The following is a 23,443-nucleotide window of genomic DNA, read 5'->3' as shown; positions in this document are numbered from 1 at the left end:
TCCTCCTCCTCCTCCTCTTCCTCCTTACCCTCCTCTTACTCATCCTCCTCGTCCTCCTCTTCCTCCTCCTCCACAAGCCTCTCTCGAGGACATCCGATGGTCACCAAACGAAAGTCTTCTACGTCTTCATTTCAACCCGCTCATTTCTGTCAAATTAATTATGAGGGAGGACAATCTTGGAAATACTCATCTACTCTTTCTCCCTCCAACTCTCTCCACACTCTATGTTCCATCTCTCTCCCACTCTCTGACTCTCTTACTCCGTCAAACACAGCCAACGAGAGATGATCTACTCTTTCTCTCAAACTCTCTCCACAGTCTCTGATCCATCTCTCTCCCATTCTCTGACTCTCTTACTCCGTGAAACACAGCCAACGAGAGATGATCTACTCTTTCTCTCTAACTTTCTCCATACTCTATCGTTCATTCATGTTTCTGTCTCTCATTCTCCGTCAAACTCAGCCAACGAGCGATGATTACTCGGACAATAGCCATCAGGATTCGTCCCATCTTGTGAAAAAAGAGCTTCTCAGTTTATCCGAGACGCAGATTTTGCCGGCGACAATTCCTTTTCCCTCCAATTTGGTCCTCTTTGTCGGCCTCTGCTCTCAATGAAGATGTTGGCCTAATCTAATGATTGTAGCGTGACCCAGGTTTGTCAGCGGTAATATTTCCTGTTACTTGTTTTCTCATTACCCACCATCTATTTGTTACCATTCATCTCCAGCAGTGAATGTGACCGCAACTAAACTAATATTATGAATGTCTCAGTCATATTTCCTTTTCTAAAAGATTGCTTAACCACAATATAGGGCATGGCATTTTATCAGAGGAGACTATTGTTTATATAGAGATTGAATGAAAAAGACTAAGAAATTGTCAAAAATCACAGATTTATTGATACTAAGAATTACCGGTTTTGGTTATTACACGATTGTCAATCTCTGATAAATATGTGGTTTTTGACAATTTCTTAGTATATTTCATTCAATATGAATAATTACCACAATATCAACTTCTCAACTACACAAAAAGTTTATATAGAGGTTTACTATTCTCAGAACTACTAGTAAATTGAATCTCACTGTAGTATTACTGTAATTACTGAAGAATTAGGTAACTAATGCTAATTACTAAGCAGTAACTAATTGCAGGTGTCTTTTAGCATTGAAAATCGAACTACATTACTTTACAATTAAAGAATTAGTTGGTTTTCAATCAAACCCGATTTAATCTTCATGATAATATTGCGTTTACATTGAGTGATTTTATTACTAATCTGTCTTTCCCCTCTCATATTTTTGGTTCTCATATCATACAGTGATCTGGTAAACTGTAGTTCATCTCTTTACTGTAGTGTTTTGCCCACAAAATGTATCACCTGCAAACTTGTGAATGAGTTATTACATGAATAAGTTATTACATTTAAGTTATATAATAAGTTATATATGTGAATGAATAAGTTATTACATTTATTTTTCTTATTGGATAGAGTCAGCATCTGTATTCAACATTTAGAATTAATGAAAACAATATAAAACTCTTGTAGTGCCCTCTATATTTTTAAAAACTAGGTCATTTTCAAGTTTGAATGTCATAATCAAGTTGACATTTCAACTTGAAAATGACCCAAGTTAGGGTCGAAACTAGTTGTTTAAACTATTTTAAAGCTGTTTAAAAAAATAAAGGGTACTACAAGATTTTTATATTGTTTTCATTAATTTGTTAAAAAGTAGCCCAGGAAGTGTTTTTGTGAGGGAAGTGTTTTTAACATTCAGAATATACAATTCTCATAAAATTCGTACAATATTTGGAAAATAATGAACAGGCGGTCAACCAAAACTCTTTCTATAGTCCCAATATTATTTAGGTTATGCCTATTGCTCACAGATTATGATATAGAATATATCTTCCAGTGTAATATTTCTCAACTTGGTGCTCAATTGATCCAAATGGACTCTGGACATCTTGAAAATTAAATTTTCAACTTATTCAAAATTCGTATCTTTTAAATACGTGATATGGTGCTTTCACTCATCGTTCAAGAAATCATTTGTTCGCTTGATACCTGCCCATCGTTGTGTGATTCGCCAATCGTTCAAGAAATCACTTGTTCGCTACGTATGATACCTGTTGCTATTCACCTATCCTTCAAGAAATCACTTGTCCGCTATATATGATACCTGATATTATTCGCCCATTCTTCAAGAAATCACTTGTTCGCTATATATGATACCTGATGTTATACGCCCATTCTTCAAGAAATCACTTGTTCGCTATATATGATACCTGATTTTATTCGCCCATTCTTCAAGAAATCATTTGTTCCCTATATATGATACCTGATGTTATTCGCCCATTCTTCAAGAAATCACTTGTTCGCTACATATGATACCTGATGTTTTTCACCTATCCTTTAAAAAATCACGTTTTTGCTGCATATGATACCTGATGTTATTCGCCCATTCTTCAAGAAATCACTTGTTCGCTATATATGATACCTGATTTTATTCGCCCATTCTTCAAGAAATCATTTGTTCCCTATATATATTACCTGATGTTATTCGCCCATTCTTCAAGAAATCACTTGTTCGCTATATATGATACCTGATGTTATTCGCCCATTCTTCAAGAAATCATTTGTTCCCTATATATGATACCTGATGTTATTCGCCCATTCTTCAAGAAATCACTTGTTCGCTATATATGATACCTGATTTTATTCGCCCATTCTTCAAGAAATCATTTGTTCCCTATATATGATACCTGATGTTATTCGCCCATTCTTCAAGAAATCACTTGTTCGCTACATATGATACCTGATGTTTTTCACCTATCCTTTAAAAAATCACGTTTTTGCTGCATATGATACCTGATGTTATTCGCCCATTCTTCAAGAAATCACTTGTTCGCTATATGATACCTGATTTTATTCGCCCATTCTTCAAGAAATCATTGTTCCCTATATATGATACCTGATGTTATTCGCCCATTCTTCAAGAAATCACTTGTTCGCTACATATGATACCTGATGTTTTTCACCTATCCTTTAAAAAATCACGTTTTTGCTGCATATGATACCTGATGTTATTCGCCCATTCTTCAAGAATCACTTGTTCGCTATATATGATACCTGATTTTATTCGCCCATTCTTCAAGAAATCATTTGTTCCCTATATATGATACCTGATTTTATTCGCCCATTCTTCAAGAAATCACTTGTTCGCTACGTATGATACCTGTTGCTATTCACCTATCCTTCAAGAAATCACTTGTCCGCTATATATGATACCTGATGTATTCGCCCATTCTTCAAGAAATCACTTGTTCGCTATATATGATACCTGATGTTTTTCACCTATCCTTTAAAAAATCACGTTTTTGCTGCATATGATACCTGATGTTATTCGCCCATTCTTCAAGAAATCACTTGTTCGCTATATATGATACCTGATTTTATTCGCCCATTCTTCAAGAATCACTTGTTCGCTACGTATGATACCTGTTGCTATTCACCTATTCTTCAAGAAATCATTTGTTCCCTATATATATTACCTGATGTTATTCGCCCATTCTTCAAGAAATCACTTGTTCGCTATATATGATACCTGATGTTATTCGCCCATTCTTCAAGAAATCATTTGTTCCCTATATATGATACCTGATGTTATTCGCCCATTCTTCAAGAAATCACTTGTTCGCTACATATGATACCTGATGTTTTTCACCCATCCTTTAAAAAATCACGTTTTTGCTGCATATGATACCTGATGTTATTTGCCCATTCTCCAAGAAATCACTTGTTCGCTACATATGATACCTGATGTTTTTCACCTATCCTTTAAAAAATCACGTTTTTGCTGCATATGATACCTGATGTTATTCGCCCATTCTCCAAGAAATCACTTGTTTGCTACATATGATACCTGATGTTTTTCACCCATCCTTTAAAAAATCACGTTTTTGCTGCATATGATACCTGATGTTATTCGCCCATTCTCCAAGAAATCACTTGTTCGTTACATATGATACCTGATGTTTTTCACCTATCCTTTAAAAAATCACGTTTTTGCTGCATATGATACCTGATGTTATTCGCCCATTCTCCAAGAAATCACTTGTTCGCTACATATGATACCTGATGTTTTTCACCCATCCTTTAAAAAATCACGTTTTTGCTGCATATGATACCTGATGTTATTTTCCCATTCTTCAAGAAATCATTTGTTCCCTATATATGATACTTGATGTTATTCGCCCATTCTTCAATAAATCACTTGTCCGCTATATATGATACCTGGTGTTATTCACCCATTCTTCAAGAAATCACTTGTTCCCTAAGTATCTTTCGTCACAGAATGCCTTGAGGAATCAGTATGTTAGTGATATGGGGACGCTATCCTCTGTGCTTTTTACCTTGGTATGTGGGAGTGAGAGTGAGAGCGGTGATTGTTACCTTTGATATGTGGGAGTGAGAGCGAATACGTGGCCGCCAGTTGTTGAAGCAGTGACTTGGAATTCGGCGGAGCAACAGCAGTCAGTAGTCAGTCCCTTTGGCGAATGAATTTTTCATTGGAAGCGGTCCCAGGTCCCACACACAGGTGGAGTTGAGTCCTCGCCGTCTACGTCGCAGGCCATCGCATCCCGTGGGTAAACAATTTTTTGTGGCCGGTCGAAGCGCGTGATGTGTATCTAACCTAACCTGCGGCTGTCCGGGCAACCACTCAGCCGTGATCTTCCCGTAATGAATGGCTGCCCGATTCGACTTTTCAATATTGGATCAGTTGGCTTTGGTTGATTTTCGCCGTTCAAACAGAAAGCGCTCGGCTCTATGACAACAGAACGTAAGGAAATTGCTCATTTCCACTCTGGCGTTCAACAAAAATAATATTGCCGGCGATTTGGAATAAGTTGGTTGATTCAATGGCTGGAGTTTCCTCACTCAACTGGCAAAACTCACGATTTCCCCGGGGAACGCATCCCCGAGCAAACAAATTTGCCTGCACCGTGATTACATTTGGAATGTTTGCATAGGTTTTTTTAAAGCGTTCGTTTGAGTTCAATTTAGGAATCAAAGCTTATCATGAAGGTTTTGGTAGGCCGCAGCATCGAGGTCTAATAAGAATTATATTCTAATTATTATCTTGATGAGCCGTTGTGTGTGATCACATACTAATTGAATTTGAAGCTCAAATTTTGAAATTTGTTGGGTTGATGTGTAAAAATGATGAACTCCAGTGATTTAGTTCAATATAAACCAGAGTTCTATGGCTTGGTTCATTAAATTATAGTAATTTTTTTACGTTTCAAATAAATTAATCATCAATGTCTTTCTTCAACCTGTACTGAAGTACCTGCTTAGACTTCAAACCATTTTTTCACGTTGTCCTGAAGCATAACAGAAGTGACAAACTAACATCATTGAATTTATCTTTAATAATTATCTTAATCTTTTATCTTCAACCATTAACGTCTTCTTTTTACCTGCTCAGACTTCAAACCCATTTTCTCACGTTGTCTTGAAGCATAATAAATGTGATGAACTCGCATCATTGAATATATCTTTGACAAACTGAAGTCAATACTTTTTCTTGAATTTTAAAAGTGGTTCTATAAATTTTCAACTCATCAGGCCTCCATATGGGTTGTCCACAGTTGAAATCTATTCCAATACCATGACTAGGATGTTCCACACGGTGAAATATACAGTTTGATAGTGTTGAGTTGTGCTTGTATGGCGGTGGCAGAACTCTCCACTATGGGGTTTGACAAAATAATGTGAATAAACTTTTTCTTGGATTTTAAAAACCTCTTTCAATTCGTTGGGCCTGCATATGATACCTGATGTTATTCGCCCATTCTCCAAGAAATCACTTGTTCGTTACATATGATACCTGATGTTTTTCACCTATCCTTTAAAAAATCACGTTTTTGCTGCATATGATACCTGATGTTATTCGCCCATTCTCCAAGAAATCACTTGTTCGCTACATATGATACCTGATGTTTTTCACCCATCCTTTAAAAAATCACGTTTTTGCTGCATATGATACCTGATGTTATTTTCCCATTCTTCAAGAAATCATTTGTTCCCTATATATGATACTTGATGTTATTCGCCCATTCTTCAATAAATCACTTGTCCGCTATATATGATACCTGGTGTTATTCACCCATTCTTCAAGAAATCACTTGTTCCCTAAGTATCTTTCGTCACAGAATGCCTTGAGGAATCAGTATGTTAGTGATATGGGGACGCTATCCTCTGTGCTTTTTACCTTTGGTATGTGGGAGTGAGAGTGAGAGCGGTGATTGTTACCTTTGATATGTGGGAGTGAGAGCGAATACGTGGCCGCCAGTTGTTGAAGCAGTGACTTGGAATTCGGCGGAGCAACAGCAGTCAGTAGTCAGTCCCTTTGGCGAATGAATTTTTCATTGGAAGCGGTCCCAGGTCCCACACACAGGTGGAGTTGAGTCCTCGCCGTCTACGTCGCAGGCCATCGCATCCCGTGGGTAAACAATTTTTTGTGGCCGGTCGAAGCGCGTGATGTGTATCTAACCTAACCTGCGGCTGTCCGGGCAACCACTCAGCCGTGATCTTCCCGTAATGAATGGCTGCCCGATTCGACTTTTCAATATTGGATCAGTTGGCTTTGGTTGATTTTCGCCGTTCAAACAGAAAGCGCTCGGCTCTATGACAACAGAACGTAAGGAAATTGCTCATTTCCACTCTGGCGTTCAACAAAAATAATATTGCCGGCGATTTGGAATAAGTTGGTTGATTCAATGGCTGGAGTTTCCTCACTCAACTGGCAAAACTCACGATTTCCCCGGGGAACGCATCCCCGAGCAAACAAATTTGCCTGCACCGTGATTACATTTGGAATGTTTGCATAGGTTTTTTTAAAGCGTTCGTTTGAGTTCAATTTAGGAATCAAAGCTTATCATGAAGGTTTTGGTAGGCCGCAGCATCGAGGTCTAATAAGAATTATATTCTAATTATTATCTTGATGAGCCGTTGTGTGTGATCACATACTAATTGAATTTGAAGCTCAAATTTTGAAATTTGTTGGGTTGATGTGTAAAAATGATGAACTCCAGTGATTTAGTTCAATATAAACCAGAGTTCTATGGCTTGGTTCATTAAATTATAGTAATTTTTTTACGTTTCAAATAAATTAATCATCAATGTCTTTCTTCAACCTGTACTGAAGTACCTGCTTAGACTTCAAACCCATTTTTTCACGTTGTCCTGAAGCATAACAGAAGTGACAAACTAACATCATTGAATTTATCTTTAATAATTATCTTTAATCTTTTATCTTCAACCATTAACGTCTTCTTTTTAACCTGCTCAGTTTTCAAACCCATTTTTCACGTTGCCTTGAAGCATAATAAATGTGATGAACTCACATCATTGAATATCTTTGACAAACTACCTTCAATATTTTTTCTTGAATTTCAAATGTGGTTCAACAGTTTTCAACCTATTAGGCCTCCATATCAATTGTCCACAGTTGAAATCTATTCCAATACCATGCCTAGGATGTTCTACACAGTTTGATAGTGTTGAATTGTGCCTATATGGCGGTGGCAGAACTCTCCACTATGGGGTTTGACAAAATAATGTGAATAAACTTTTTCTTGGATTTTAAAAACCTCTTTCAATTCGTTGGGCCTGCATATAATCCAGTCGAAGTTCATTCAAAGAACAAGACTAACATGTTTTTCACAGTGAATAATGTAGAGTTGCTTATAAGGCGTTGGCAGAACCCTTAGACTAGAGGATCGGTAATGTGGTCTCAAAGATATTCCCTACTCATCCCGTTGCCATTCGTCATCGAGTGTATAGAGCAGCAGTCAACTAAGAATTCTGTAAATAAGATTAGTAACAACCTCATTTGCAGCAATGAATTAAAGAAGAGTAATTGCTGACCCAAGTTTTAGTTGTTTATTGCTCCCAGGCTTATGATGGCGGTCATATTGGTTCGTTGTCGTTTGAAGTGAAGCCACACGCACAACTGCTGTTGGCACGAATTAATGAGGTGACTCCATTTGTCAGTATATGACCATACCAAAGCGCTCCTCCAGGCGGCAAGAATGTTGAGTCAATTATCTGTGAGGTACTCGGTCTATAACAGATTGCCTCATGCTTTGTGACGGCAGGACATTATCTAAATGATGATTACTTTGTAAAAGAATAATGTACAGTCACTCATCTGTCCCGGAATATAAATAAAGCTTCCAAACAATAATGATGTTGTAGGCAGGCTCCGCTTATAATTCGAACGTACATCATGTTGAATAGTATTTCACTGATGGTAATGGTCTGGTGAGGTAGAGGGGAGAGGAGTCCTCAAAAGTGGGAGACCAATGATGTATAGAATCATATGATGGAGATTTGTCTCCCATCCTCTTTCAAATTTCTTCCATAAGTGCTTTAATTATATAAATAATATTTGTTTTCCCCAAAAAAGTGAAACTACTACATCAATTACAGAAAGTATTACATAAATTACAATTACATACAATAGTTAGTTACAATCAAAATTTCTCTGTTGTAGTTGAGACACTGTGTTAATTGTAAATATTTGAAAAAACACTTACTTTTGTTGGAGTATTGAGGAATATGGCTGATGAAGCTCCTCTTCAGGAGTGAAATGCATTCCTCAATACTCCAACAAAAGTAAGTGTTTTTTCAAATATTTACAAGTAACACAGTGCCTCAACTACAACAGAGTTATTATATAGTGTTTCGTCATGGAAAGCGAAATCAATTAAAAATGTCTTATAATGTGTCCTCCACATGATTAGTGTTTTCTGTGTGGAAATTGACCTACTCCATTATGGCCATGTACCATATGAACAAGTACCATGTTCTAGAGTAGATTTTGTTTGTTTTTCAGATTTGATATTTATTTTGAAACAGATAAAATTTCAATTGGCTCTCTTTTCAATATTTGTATATGATAAGGTCGAGAGGACTTTAGAATCTCAACTCCGTCTAATAAAGGATATCTTCAAGAATATTTATTGAGCTCATAATTTTTGATAATTATGAACTTGAAAATAAATAACTCTGACTCTTTTTTAAACAAATACAATATTTGCCTCTCTTTTCAATTTTCGCATATGATAAGGTTGAGTGGTAGAGAGGTCTAGAGGACTTTAACTTCGCCTAATAACGAATATTTTCATTTATTGGGCACATAATTTTTGATAATTATTAACTTGATAGCCAAACACATTGACGATTAACATAGACTCTATTCTCTCTATTCAGATTGATTCACATTGATTTGAGAATAGGCATGATTTGGCATTAAATATTCAAGCGTTTGCTCTTGAAATTATCATTACATGGCCGTTCGAACTTGAAACCAGAGTTCTAATCACGGAATCGTGTAAACATCACCCACATTCACTCAAATACAGACATTTGTAAATGACATGTTGAATGACATAATATGTTTCCATTCTCATCGAACACAAAACAGTACTCTGTCAAGCATCATCAAGCAAGTGTAGTAATGGTTTGATGAGAGAGCACTAGTTTAATACGTGATTGTAGACAAGCAAATCAACTCTGTAACAGGAAATAGTCATCTGTAAAAAATTCATCTGTCAAATCATGCAATCAATCCAAAAGCACATACAAGTTGACAACAAATTCGAGTTATTGAAGTGTTTCCTGTACTCATTTTTTTTTTTTATTCTTCGATCTTTTGAAGCCTTCCACAATTTGATATTGTTTCAGAGATTTTCCAGCAGTCCGAGCCTATCCTTATATTAAAATTGTTCTACTCATGTTAATTGACTTAGCGAAGTGAAGTCTAAAGTTACAGATTTACGCGCCGCGAACATGAGCAATTCACTTTTAATCAGCTGATGCCAAGCTTTTTATATCTGTATCTTACCGGTTCTGTAAAAATACAGTTATAGTCAGCTGATTAAAAGTGAATTGCTCATGTTCGCGGCGCGTATATCTGTACGCACCTTTAGATTCAAGTCGACGGTTTTGCATTTCTCTTAATGTTTAAATGTTTATATGTTGCGCATTTACAGCGAAACGCGGTAATAGATTTTCATGAAATTTGACAGGTATGTTCCTTTTTGAATTTCGCGTCGACTTATACATAAAGTTTTTTAAGATTTTGCATTTTAAGGTTAATACAAAAGGAAAAGAAGTTTCCTTCGAACGCCAATATTACCGTAAAAATCAGACTATAGAATTATTCATCATAAATCAGCTGTTGAGTGGATTATAAATTGCATGCCATGACGCATGCGATTCAATATCTCAATGTAATTTGGTAAAAAATCTGCTGATGTGTGGACTATTAATTGCATGCCTCATTGAATGCAATTTTCATGCACTATTAAATGAACTATTAATTGCATGCAATAACGCATGCAATTAATAACTAGAATAACATAGTATTGTCTCTCGACCTTTCTCTGCTTTGAACTCGGGCTGACCTGTTGCCAGGGTGTCTTGAAGGAGATTAGCTTTTGATGTTAGCATTTCTGATACACCAACCCAAACATCCATTAGCCGTTTTCACACCGGTATCTCGCCGACACGACATACAGACAGGATTTACTCCGATGGACAGTATAAGGAGGCTGTGGTTTATAACTGCACGAGGTCTACTGTCCACAGAACTACTAGTTTATAATATAGGGAAATGGTCATAAGGATCAGCTTCACTTGTAACGGACCAAGAATTTTATCTTTTTCTTAGACTTTGCCTTTATCCGATTTGAATAGTGCTTCCAATCCTGCCTCACAGTCTACTTCTCTTGTTTTTGGGTTAAGAGGAAGAGAGGGCTCTTATTTCTCAAACTTCGCCTCACATTACTTATACCTCGAATTCTCGAATCTTTATTTGTCCCAAAAACATAATTGGTCATAAAATGAAAGAGTAAATTACAATATAAAATTAAATATGAAAAATGAAAAATACCATTAAATAGGATTATACTATATTGAATATATTGTTATATACTATATAACTATATTGAAAATGGGAAGTCCCTGCAAGGTTCGAAGGAACCTGAGCGCAGAGGCCGAGTAATAATGATAAAAACTGTTTAAAATGTTTCAAACTGCAAATAAAAAATAAATTCATTTATCTTTACAACACCCTGCCCAATGTGACAATGTTGTCCAATTTAACGGACCCAGAATAAGTTCTTATAAATTAGGATTTTAAGGATTCGCTTTCAACGACTGTCAAACTAGAAATGATAGTACAACACACACTTGACTACAGACTTGGTTGGAGTGAATTAATTCTGATGATGAACCTTATTGATAAGTGAAGTATTCACATTGCAGAGTTGAATAACTTGATGGGTAGGGCTGGTACCGAATCAAACCTACATCATACTTTGCATTGTTATACATAATAGTAATAATACTGAGGATGATGCCCACATAACCTCAAAGGCTTGTGCGTGGGTAATAAGTGATAGGAATGATGATGAGAGATGACGATTACTTTTTAGGTAGTCGGGACCGACGGCATATCGTCTCCTCCAAAAGACGGGGTGGCCGTATCTATGTAATTGTGCTGTGGTCAAAAACATATTGTGCTCTGTTATACATTAACTATCATCATAGAGAAACAATAGCGTAAGTAGATATCCCATGGTATAGGGAATTTATGTCGCAACTTTTACTGTTATCTCAAGCGGATTACTGTTGATTATTGTCGATTTTTACTGTTTTGTTGGGGTGAGAGTGTATGAACGGCACAATAAGAGAGACTACCAGCGTCACACAGCTTCACGGGAGAGAATTACATGAACTAGAGATAACAGTAAAAGTTACGCTATTATTCTACTTACGCTATTGTTTCTCTATGCTATCATTAACCATGTTCAAGCGATTCATGAGGCGACAAATAGCAGGATTCTCATTGATTGTTGATGCACTGATATCATTGTTCATCTCTGGATGACTCATGGCATCTCTGAAAGCCTCTCACTGTTCCATCACCTCTCAGGATTTCTGACGTTGGGAGACCAAGTAGGTGTTTCCTCAAGGTGGTTCCTCAAGGTATTGTTGCAGCTACAAATAGAATGTCTCACAATGCGAGTAGGTATTCCCATCAAGGATTTCAAGGTGGTAGATGGTTCCTCAAGGAATTGTTGCAACTAGAAATAGAATGTCTGTGAGGCGTTTCGTCAAGAAATGTTTGCTCGTCAGCTGTGTGTGTACAGTCGTCACAGTAATCGCCGCATCAGACTGCGGCAAGGAATGCGAAACGACTTGTCATTTGCGCGACTCGAGCGTGTTCGTCGAGCGCTGCGAGGCGAGGCAATGTGTTCGGTGCTTTCATTCGAGGAAGAAAAGGCTCCCAGTTCTAATGACATGGCGGCGAAACGTCGTTACGCCCACTCTTATCCATCATCTCTGCTTGCAACAATAAGCGGAGATGTTGTCTTCATTTATTGAGCCAATCTATTAGGAGTGGTGCTCATTGTTCTGCCCCTTGCAATACACACAACTTATCAAATCCTGTCACACACAAATTTGTTGACGTAACTGGCAAGTCAGGCGATGATGATTTCAGTGGAGCCTAAATTTATCTGTGCTGATTTGTGTGATCAAGACTTTTGTTTCAACTGGTTGCTTCATCTGGGAGCTATTTTTGATGCATGAATAGAATAGAATAAAGTCTTCATTGAAAACAACAAAAAATGAATCAATATACGAAGTAATAATATACATTTCTGATATTTTGAATAAAACGCAAATAGTTATCAATACAGGTAAGGATCGACTAGACGAAATGATTATAAATCAAGGAGTTAGACAAGGGTGCAGCTTATCACCCACTTTATTTAATATTTATGTGGACCACATTTTCAGAAAATGGAAAGGTAGAGTAGCTTTAGGAATTAAACTAACAAATGACGAGTACCTGAATGCATTATTGTTTGCTGATGACTTGTGGATTATTCAAGACAGTGAAAATGACCTCCAAAAATCAGTTTATGTTCTTAACGAAATTTGTAAAGAGTACAATTTTAAAATATCAATAGACAAGACAAAAGTTATGGCTTTCACAGGTAAACATCCAACCCGGTCAAAAATTGTGATTGACAACAAAGTTCTGGAACAAGTGTCGAAATATACATATTTAGGATGCGACATCAGTTATAGTGAAGATTTGGATATCGAGAAAAAGATTGGAAAATTTCAAGTGGTATGTGGCAATATTAGCAGAACCTTGGGGAAGCAAGCACGGAGAGAAACTATAATGAAATTTTATAGAATAATGGCTGCTCCAGTCCTCCTCTACGGAAGCGAGTCGTGGGTTACAACTAAACCCCTAGAGAGTAGAGTGCAGGCGGCGGATATGCGATTCCTCCGGAGAACCAAGGGCTGCGATAGAAGGGACCACATCAGAAACGATGATATCCGAGCAGAGCTAGGAATTTACAGCTTGTTGGAAAAAGTCACACAATACCGGAAGCAGTGGAAAGACCATGTGGAAAGAATGCCGGCAGAAAGGCTTCCTCTACAGATATTGAACTATAAACCGACAGGGAAAAGATCTATTGGTAGGCCACGGAAGAGATGACAATAAATACACTACTTGTATAAATTATAGCGTAATTTTGTAATTGAAATATAGATATTAATAAGCTGTTTGTAAGTCGGAACAGGTATTAACCTAATCCTTGTACGTAAGATGATGATGATGATGATATTTTGAAAATTTCTATGTTTAGAAAGTTCATTGATGCATGGACAAAGCCTATTTATCTGTGCTGTTTAGCTGTTTTTTGTGATCAAGACTTTTGTTTCAAAAGTTGGTTGTTTTATTGTTTGTTTTAGGACTGGTTGCTTTATCTGCTAGCCATTTATTCATCAGCTGAAATATCGAATCAGCTGCTGATTACTATCTGGAATATCGATGGAATTAGTCTGTTAACCACAAAAATTGAAACATATTTTTGTTATCTAATTGAAGTGGAAGGGAAACATATTCGATGAGGAATACATTTTTCCATTTGGGTGTTTAACACTTCCTGAATACTTAAGCCTTAAGCTACCTTCCTACCTCCAAGCCCTGAGAATATTGACAAAGTTAGCCCGAAATATTGACGAGCTTGTTAGCCCGAAGGTGAACAGGCAGCTGACAGGCGTATGCAGTCAGACAGGGAAAAATTCGCATGCAAACGTTTGATTTTTTATCTTCTTCTGTCCGAAAACGTCTGTCAGCTTGTGTGTGTTTTCGCTTTCAAATGATCATTTTTCTAGGAAATGTGACTTAGCCTTGATGCTTCAATCAAAATTGTTTCATAAATCTCTCCTCTGAACTCTAGTAGTCAATTTATCAAATGTTTTAATCCAATCCACATGATGCAGGTGACTTTTAAAAACGTTTGGAATACACATACAGAGAATCAGGGATTTATGGAAGAAGTCAGAGAAGCATGTTATTCATTATCAAATTCCTGGAACATAACAAGCTTGTAGAGCATGTCAGAAGTGTCTACAAAATCAACAATGAAACAAAAATCTGATCGCTCATGGAAAAATATATGGAAGTTACGAACATGATAGAATGGCATTAATCGACGCTAACGTAACGTTGAATAGTGTTTTTCAATATGTTGACATATGAACTGTCCATCCACCTTTTTTTCGGTATGACGTTGTTAATCAAATTAGACGTCCCACTAAACACTCGCTGATGCCTGAGCATTATCAATAATTGATAACGTTTGAATTATCTCATTTTTACCTCTCCTATATTGGGAGAGCATGCTTGAACATAAAATTCATTCTACCTCTTCACAAGTTATCCAAGTGTAAGAAATCAATTATAATAATAAATAAATAAGTATAATTTACCGAGCGAAGTGAGGTCTAAGATTCAAGTCGACGGTTTGGCATTTCTCTTAATGTTTATATGTTGCGCATTTACAGCGAAACGCGGTAATAGATTTTCATGAAATTTGACAGGTATGTTCCTTCATACGCCAATATTAGAGTAAGAATCAGACTATAGAATTATTCATCATAAATCAGCTGACAAGTGACTACACAGATGTGTGGAGATTGGAGAAGCCAGTCTATTGCTGTATTTCCATAAGGTCTATAGTTTCGATCCGGTACTTGTGGATGAGAATACTGCGTGAGGTCTACTGTTCACAGAACTACTAGTAATTATCTATCTTATTACTATTACTATCACTACTATTACTTATTACTATAAACTTATCTATCATATTATTATTATATCATTTTATCTATCATCTCTCTCAATCCTGAATCATTATCAATGTGAAATGTGAATCTCTAAAGGTGCGTACAGACTTAAGCGTCACAAACACGTGCATTCCACTAGCTGATGCAGGCTATATCAATATCCTTCTGTTTCTGTACAAATACAGGTATAGTGAGCTGAAAATCTGCTGGTGAAAAGCGAAATGTGTTTGCTTGTGGGGTATAAAGCCCCCCCGAACACACACATCGATTTTTGTTCGAACGATATTATGCCGTCCTTATGAATTCTATCAGATTAAACGGAACTTAACATACATCGTCTGTTTGAAATCATCTGTTTAATCTAATAGAATTTATAAGGACGGCAAAATACCGTACGAACATGAATCGATGTGTGTGTGTGGGGATTTAGCTGTACGCACCTTAAACGATTAAACACATCTCCAGTTTTTCCATTCATATTTATTTTTTTTTTTTTTTGCTTTCTCGAAGCTTTGTAGAGTGTAGGGATTAAGAGGTTGTGAATAAGTCAGGTAATATCTTTAATACTACCATACCCATGTTATTCATTATCAAAATTTGGAAACAAAATAGATTTGGGTCATGACTGTTGTTCTTTCCCGATCATATTTATATGATTTGTAATAATTGTATCCATAGAATAGTATATTTCGCACCTAGAGCAGAAAATGAGATTTTTCCGGCTCGAAATCGGTTTTCAAGTCCGAGGCCAGGCCTCGGACTAGAAAAGATTGAGAGCCGGAAAAACATTTTTGCCCGTGGTGCGAACGCTTTTTTTCGCCACAGACAAAAATAATCAATATATATATGAGAATAGTTGTTTACTAAGTACTTCCGAAAGCAGAAGTGGGAGGTGATAGCTCTAGCAAATCTGAGGTAATCTGAACATCAGAAAATTGTCCAAGTATTTTTATTTTTTATTCTGATTTGTCTAAATAACCTAAAAGATGATGTTCAATTATGTGGGAGGTTTAGTTTATACTTTTTTATTCTTTCAAATGACAATAAGATGATATTATTATAAATGTTTTAATTATTGAATAATAAACACAAATGATGAAAAGTGTTTTGATCAGCTGTTTTTTGATCACCTTTCTTAGTTCCATGTTAGCGGCTGGAAAGGGTACTCTTTTCGGCCTAGGCCGGAAAGAAACCTGTTCTGACGTCAGGCGAGAGTCGTCTGCAAACAATGTCTTTCAGATCTACGTAGGGACTGGAAAACAGCTGCTTTCTGTGCAGTGTGGAGAAAAATAAATAATAATACCCCTGAAATAGAATACGGTATTTTCTTATTCAAATCCAAAAATTCAATTCATTCTATTGCCTTAAAATTATACACAAAAACACTACTCAATTTATTTAAAAAAATCTTATCATTTAAATCAAGTTGAACAAGCAGTCCAAGAGGTGTTCTAAAATATATTTTCCCCATACATTTTCAATATTTTCAACTCCAATTATTGACCGAGCAAAGTGAGGTCCACGATTCAAGTCGACAGTTTCGCATTTCTCTTCATGTTTGAATAATTTTGTAATGTTTTTATAATTATAAACATTATGTTTTAATGTTTATATGTTGCGCATTCACGGCGAAACGCGGTATACAAGGTTTTTGGAAATTTTGCATTTCAAGGATAATATAAAAGGAAAAAGGAGCCTCCTTCATACGACAATATTACAGTAAAAATCAGACTATAGAGTTATTCGTCATAAATCAGCTGTCGAGTGAATTATAAATTTCATGCCATAACGCATGCAATTCAATATCTCAATGTAACTTGGTAAAAAATCAGCAGCCGTGTAGACTATTAATTGCATGACTCATTGCATGCCTCATTACTGCAATTTTTATTCACCATTATATGAACTATTGATTGCGTGAAATAACGCATGCAGAATAACATAGTATTGTCTCTCGAACTTTCTCTGCTTTGAACTCGGGCTGACCTGTTGCCAGTATGTCTTGAAGGAAATCAGCTTTTGATGTTAGCACTTTTGATATACCAACCCCAACAGCCATTAGCCGTTTTCACACCGATATCTCGCCGACACGACATACAGACAGGATTTACTCTGATGGACAGTATAAGAGGAGGCTGCGGTTTATTTCTGCGCGAGGTCTATTGTTCACAGAACTACCAGTTATGGTTCATTTGTTTCCATGTGATACATGAAATGATATACAATTACTCATACAGTATACTCATTGTCATTAGTAATCCTGATGGAAAATGAGGAAAACTTTAATGATGAAACCATTAGGCCTCGAAGCTTCCACTTTTCTTGCATTGTTGCACAAGCCTACTGCAGGCAAAACAATGGCTCATCCATTAATGGATGCGGCTGCGTTCTACTACGAGATCCCTTCCTTCATCCTACTTTTCTCTCCATTCACGCACGTATTCATTCTCGCACTCGCATCATTCACTCAAAACATCCACTCTTGCAGCCAAACTTGTCTTCGAAACGCGGCTTGTCGCTCCAAAATGGACCTGCTACGCCAAGTTATGCTGTGATGTTTGGTTCTATCGCTTTCCCTATAACGACACATGCGTTCTCTTGTTTCACTAATTGTTTCTAAATTTTCTTCTCCTTCCTTACTTTCATCCGCTAGCTACAATGAATAAATAAATTATTTTTTCTACAGTTACCTTGAAAAGTGACCATTTCTGCACTGATTACAGAACGCAAAGAATCACTTTTCCGCTCCAGTGCGCAAAGTATTACTTTGCGTACTCTTAATACTTTGCGTATTATCTTGCAGCCATCCCAATCAACTGTTGACATTGTTGGTGTGTATTATGAATGCGAATTTGGTTTATCTATATTTTTTCTGATTCTCAAATAAATAAAAATGAGAACTCATTAAATTATACATTTTGAATATTATTAATTATTCATTATTTCAAATAATATGTTTTTCATTCATAAATTGATTGGTTGAAAAATTATTTAGAAATTGAGATTTAGGTACTCAAAATTATTCAAATTTCCAAATTGATTTGATTAATTCAATTTTCAATTTGAATAAATTATCGATTATTAATTTTCAATTGGATTATCAAGTTTAAAATAAATTAAAGTTTTAATAATAACAAAATTATACAGACAAACATTTGATGGATTTCAGTCATAATTTTACCTATAATCAACCACTTCTCATATTCAATGGTAACTGTAGGAAAAATGTAATGTGAAATACGTGCCCAAAGTTCCTCTGCTGCACTCAAGAGACCATTCCACCCTCGCCTACGGCTCGTGCGTAAACGTTTCTTTCAGTGTAGCAAACTGTCACTTTGCGCACGGAATAATGGTTTCTTGAGTGCAGCAAACGAACTTTGCGCACGTATTTCACATTAAATTTTTCCTACAGTTACCATTGAATATGAAAAGTGAGTAATTATGGATAAAATTCCCTGAAATCCATCAAATGTTTTTCTGTGTAATTTTATTATTAATAAAAACCTCAATTTATTTCAAATTAAATAATGATAATTAAATTGATCAAGGCACATAATGGCAAGGCAACGCCGTTCTCCACTGCCATATTATAACGTGGACCTCACTATACCACAGTCAGTGTTACCAACTTAATTTTGATTTTCCTGCACTGGTGCTCCATGTAACCTACTAACTATTTTGCGTTGTCATGCTGCAAATCTGGAGTACGCAAAGTAATACTTTGCGCACTAGAGCGGAAAAGTGATTATTTGCGGCCTGAAATCAGTGCAGAAATGGTCACTTTTCAAGGTATCTGTAGGAAAATAACTATACCGGCACCTAACTCTTAATTCTTTATAACATTGTTTAATAAGTGATTCTTATTGTACAGTATTTGAATCTATCTTATCATTGTTTTGTTGATATTCTCTTGCTCATCATGTTTCAATGTCTGCCATAGGTCTTATCAGACCTGGCAACGTGAGATGTTTTCTAATAAATATCAAATAACTATCTTTCTATCTGTTTTTGTTCTTCAATCTGTTCCTTCATCATTATCCTTCATTTTCTTTTTCTTCCACCAATTTCCCCATCTATCAATCTTGCACTTGGTTCCCTCAACCTTTACTTCGATATCACCTTATCTATCGATCTTTCATCTTTATCAACCTTGTGATCCTCAACCTTTATAGTCACTCATCGATTTTCTTCCATCCTTATATTTTTTTTGGATTGATAGATGATGACAAACAGATTAAGTTTGTCAAGCTCCGTTCGATCTCATAGAATTCATAAGGACGACAAAAAAATAGTACTACCAAAAATCGATGTGTGTTTAGCTAGCCTTTCTCTCTTGATTTTCTTCATTCTTCATTTTTGTGTTCCTTTTTCTACTTTCTTTCTTCCTGATATTCCTCTATTGTTCTACGATATCATTCTAGTAATCTATTTATTCATCTTCCACTTGCTTTTGTACATCCTCACGTTACTCTCGTTCCTTCGCATTTCATTTTACTATTTCCCGTTTCCTATCCTTCTCCTCCTGCAGTTCTCTTCCTCTCCTTCGCCTCCTCATTATTCAGTTCATATTATCTTCTTTTTCACTTTTTTATCTTATTGTTTCTCCTCTACCATCCAATTCTTCTTTCTCCTCTATTCCTAACTCCTCATAATTTTTTCATTTTCCACTAGTTTTAAGATTACTCCTCTCAAAAATTTCTCCTTTCCTTTCAATAGGCTATATTATTTGTTTCTCGACCTGATCACAACACTTCTTCTTCCCTGGTCCATCTTTCACTAATGTCATCAGAGGTAGTTAGACGAGAAGAGAAAGAGTTTCTCTCTGTCCTCTCCAACTTCATCAACCGTATCTGTTCATCCTACAATTCTATCCCTCCACTCTTCCTCCATCCCTTCCTAATCGAATTTCATAATAATTAATAATGTGAGTTTTCCTTTTTCTATCCTCTACTAGCGAACGTTTTCAGTAGGGTTGTGAAAAATCGCACTATTCCCAATAATGGAGATGGTTGGTTTGAATAGAGTTTTCCATAAAGAGAATAATGCAGGACCTAGAATAATAGAGCTGTTCTCAAATTGCCTGGAACTGGTATTCTCATGTTAATTAAAAACTATAGTCTGGATTCCTCTCACCCCTCCTCACCCAATGTGTTTAATCTAGCTTGCTGGTTTGTACGACACAGTATTTATGATGATTGTTTTCCTGAAATTATGCATTTTATTTTATCTAATTCCAATTTCATCAAAATGATTGTATTTTATTAAATCACAATAATTAAGAGAAATACCTCAACAGGAAAATTGGAAGGATGAAAGAAAAATAATAAGAGCAGTTACGAAGACACAATTGGAGACAATTATAATAGTTATTTGTGCAACTAGTGCGCAAAGTGACAGTTTGCTGCACCGAAAGAAACGTTTACGCACGAGCCGTAGGCGAGTAACCATTGCACTCAATGGTTTCTTGAGTGCAGCAGAGGAACTTTGTGCACGTATTTCACATCAAATATTTCCTACAGTTACCTTTGAATATGAAAAGTGGTTGATTATGGGTAAAATGATGACTGAAATCCATCAAATGTTTGTTAATATTATAATTTTGTTATTATTAACAACTTTAATTTATTTTAAACTTGATAATCCAATTAAAAATTAATAATCGATAATATTTATTCAAATAAAAAATCAAATTAATCCAATTAATTTGAGAATTTGAGTAAATCTTAATTTCTAAATAATTTCTCAACCAATCAATTCATGAATGAAAAAAACAGTATTTGAAATAATGAATATTCAAAATGTATAATTTAATGAGTTCTCATTTTATTTTTTTGAAAATCAGAAAAATATAGATAGAACAATTTCGCATTCAAAATACATGCCAACAATGTCAACTGCTGATTGGGATGGCTGCAAGATAATATGCAAAGTAATACTTTGCGCACTAGAGCGGAAAAGTGATTCTTTGCGTTCTGTAATTAGTGCAGGAATGGTTACTCTTCAAGGTAACTGTAGGAAAAGATTATAAACAAATTATATTTAGTCTAAAAATCATTTGAATAGAAAAACGGACGTGTTAACTGACGTTGAAAATTTGTTCTGATTAAAAAAAGACAGAAGTTGCGACGCTCCATACCACTTGGTTGGGCTAGCTATTATTTCGAGCTTCTGCATAGGATTAGCTTCCAACTTACAGGATCAGCTTAAAGCTTTCCACTAAACACATGAAATTCAACTTCGATTGTGTTGTTCTATTATATTATGTCACATTTTAATACCTACGATTCGGGTAGACAAAAAGTCTATTTGTTTTCCTTTCTTTCTAGCTCATTTACTTATAGTAATATACTTCGACCTTAGTCAGAGTTACAAACATAACAGCAATCCAAAATACTCTCTTACTCAAATTCAGACTATGGGTTTGTTTCTTTCCGATAAAATTCTCAATCCAACAGAAAATATTGTTGGGGTGACAGAATTGGTCACTCTCTGCTGTTTAACTTTCCCCGAAATTCATGAGTTTGTCGAAAATAACGACCAGGCAAAGAAGGTATTGCGTTTCAACTGTGTCATAAAGTTGCAACACGCTACAACCCGAATAATTGAGACCAATTTATGTACATAATAGTATTTTTATGCTTATGCAAATATTTTTTCTTTTATTACATCTCGTTCCGATTCTTATTCGGTGGGGGGTTTTCTGTCCCTTGTGACAGGGCGAGCAGCTCATAGTAGGGAATCGAGTACTGATAATATAGTTTGAATGATGCATTAAAAAAGCTGACCTAGTATTAGTGAAGGGAAAAGCAGGACCGTTCAATCATATTCCACTCGAAAAGACGAATGTCCATTTCTCCAAAAATGTCGCGTGTTAATAGCTGTAGTCTACGATTAGAGCCACTTTTTGAATATTTATGAGTAACTATTATATCGATTCATTCCTTTGCATTTTTCATAGGTGCAATTCTTGGATAGTCGTATAACGTTGACTGCAGTGTCACTCGCCCTGTTTAACACAAGTTAAGGCTGTGCAAAGGCTGAAATTAAACTTTCTACTGGTGATATTTTTCAAAGTTTTTCGATTTGTATATCATCAAGCTATCAAAATTAAAAAGTTTTCTCAGGAAAACATTTTTTTTCGATCATTACTTTTTGAGATATGAGCGCCTAAATTTTAAATTTTTGTGCCAGAACATTTCAAGTTCGGTGAAAGATAAAACCATGATATTTTAAGGATAGTTTCTTCATGGTATTGTTGATCTAATAAAATCAAAAATTTCTGAAAATATCAATTTTTGAGAAAGTTATTCAATTTACCAAAAATGACCGAAAATAACTCAACTTAAAGTTATTCTTGGTCATTTTTATGGTTTTATCTTTCACCGAACTTGAAAAATGTTCTGGCACAAAAATTTAAACTTTAGGCGCTCATATCTCAAAAAGTAATGTTCGAAAAAAAATGTTCTCCTGAAAAAACTTTTTAATTTTGATAGCATACAAATCGTAAAACTTTGATAAATATCACCAGTAGAAAGTTTATTTTTAGCCTTTGCACAGCCTTAAACTTTTCAACTCCTCTCCAATCTACGATGACAATACAAACATTTTTCAAATATTACTGAATGGATGAGTAATTTTTTCGTTCAACTCCTCTTCAATCCACGATGAGAATACAAAGATTTTTTTAAATTACTGAAAGAGTGAGTCAATTTTTCGTTTGTGAAACGCTGAACCTGCACAATCAATTGCTACATTCAAGTAACAGTTGACAAACTCTTCCCAAATCCCCAACACCTCTAATGGTGGTGAAGATCGGGGACTCAATTAGAGGAGTTTAAATTCAGACAATGGAACACTAATTAGAGATAACGACCAACAAATCATTCCACCAATTAGCGCTTTTTTTGGGTGAAAACGCAGTCTCGAAAAACGTTGTCTAATGAATTGGATAATATGTTTGTTAGTAAATAACATGACGTTGTGCAAATCTGTCCTTAACAAAAAAGGCACAATTTTTTGATGTTCGAATAAAAAAACGAGACTATGTAAAAGGATTTAACGCTGCTAGGTCTCACACCATGGGCTTTTCTCCGTTAACAATTACATTCCTTCCGGAAAAAAATTGTGAATCGAGTGATTGAATGATGTTTTGGAAACGCGAATTCATCAAAATATTTTGACTAAAAGCAAAGTGTAATGTAATTGACTGAG

The 23,443-nt window shown here is 35.7% G+C and overlaps 1 protein-coding gene across 2 annotated transcripts in view; it reads left to right on the top strand.

Annotated features, from left to right (window-relative positions):
• Positions 1–23,443, top strand: part of LOC111044184 (irregular chiasm C-roughest protein) — a 635,676-nt gene that overhangs the window by 127,734 nt on the left and 484,499 nt on the right. The gene's annotated exons all lie outside the window — the stretch shown is intronic.

The sequence above is a fragment of the Nilaparvata lugens genome, chromosome 3 (genome assembly GCF_014356525.2).
Source record: "Nilaparvata lugens isolate BPH chromosome 3, ASM1435652v1, whole genome shotgun sequence".
NCBI lineage: Eukaryota > Metazoa > Arthropoda > Insecta > Hemiptera > Delphacidae > Nilaparvata > Nilaparvata lugens.
Note: the sequence above shows the minus strand (reverse complement) of the source record. Positions and strands in the feature narration are given on the sequence as shown.